This window comes from Dipodomys ordii, unplaced genomic scaffold (genome assembly GCF_000151885.1).
Source record: "Dipodomys ordii isolate 6190 unplaced genomic scaffold, Dord_2.0 Scaffold335, whole genome shotgun sequence".
In the NCBI taxonomy this organism is placed as follows: domain Eukaryota; kingdom Metazoa; phylum Chordata; class Mammalia; order Rodentia; family Heteromyidae; genus Dipodomys; species Dipodomys ordii.
In genome coordinates, this window is record NW_012267551.1 from 118,893 (window position 1) to 120,216 (window position 1,324).

Sequence of the window (1,324 nt, forward strand, 5' to 3'; positions counted from 1 at the left end):
TTTTCTCTTGTCAGTCATGGTACTTGAACTCAGGGCCTGGGTGCTATCCCTGAGCTCCTTTTGCTCAAGGTTAGCACTCTACCACTTTGAGTCACAATTGCACTTCTGGTTTTCTGGAGGTTAAATAGCGATAGGAGCCTCATAGACTTTTTTGCTGGGCTGACTTTGAACCTTGATCCTCAGATCTCAGCCTTCTAAGTAACTTGGATTGTACATGTGAGCCACTGACCCCGGCTAAAATTATCTTTAACTAGTTATACCACAGGGTTTTAATTCAACGTCAACTGATATGTAGAATACACTTTGATCAGTGTCAACCTTTCTATCATTTTCCCATGTACTCCAAACTTATCCATCTGAAGTTTTCTAGTCCCAGTTTCAATATGTACATTGAATATTACGACTGTTTTTGTCCACCATTCTTTCTCTCTCTCTCTCTCTGGTCTCCTTAACATCCATCCTCATAGACAAGACCAAACCATGTATTTTGAATGTGTGCATTTAAAACAAAAATGCAGGTACTAGAGCTTGAACTCAGGGCCTGGGTACTGTCCCTTAGCTTTTTCTGCTCAAGGCTAGCACTCTCCCATTTGGCCCACAACTCTACTACCAACTTTTTAGTGTTTCACTGGAGATGAGAGTTTCATCTTTCCTGCCTGGGTTGGCTTTGAATGGAGATCCTCAAATCCTAGTCTTCTGAGTAGCTAGGATTACAGGCGTGAGCCACTGGTGTCCCACAAGCGCAGGTCTTTATGATTCTCTTCACTTTTTAGACAACTCAGTTGAGATGATTAGAAATTTGCTGAATAACTGCTACACTGAGATAATGAAGAATAGACACTATTGTTCAGTGTTTACAATTCTACCACACAAAATTATAATCCGTCCTTCAGTGAATAGTTATAAATTCCACTGTGAGCCCTTTGTCTTTATATAAACAATATAAATTTTCAGTACATCAATTTACCAGGAAAATACTTTCCTCGAGGCATAGGTCTGCTTTCTGAACACATTAGTATGACTTAAACTCGTGTGATACGATTACAGTGATTTAATGCCTTCTTTAAAAACTGTACAAATAGTATAAAATGTAGTGTGTGGAGTTATAACGTAGGCGGTTAGAGCCTGAGGAAAATCAACACTACAGTGGTTAATTATTTGTATGTTTTGCACATGTGCTCATGCATGTGTACATGCACTCCTAGTAGCTTAACGTCAGGGTCTGGGTATTGTCCCTGAGTCTCTCTGTGCTCAAGCCTAGCACTCTACCACTTGAGCCACAGCACCACTTCTGGCTTTTTCTGTTGATGCGGTATTGAGGAAT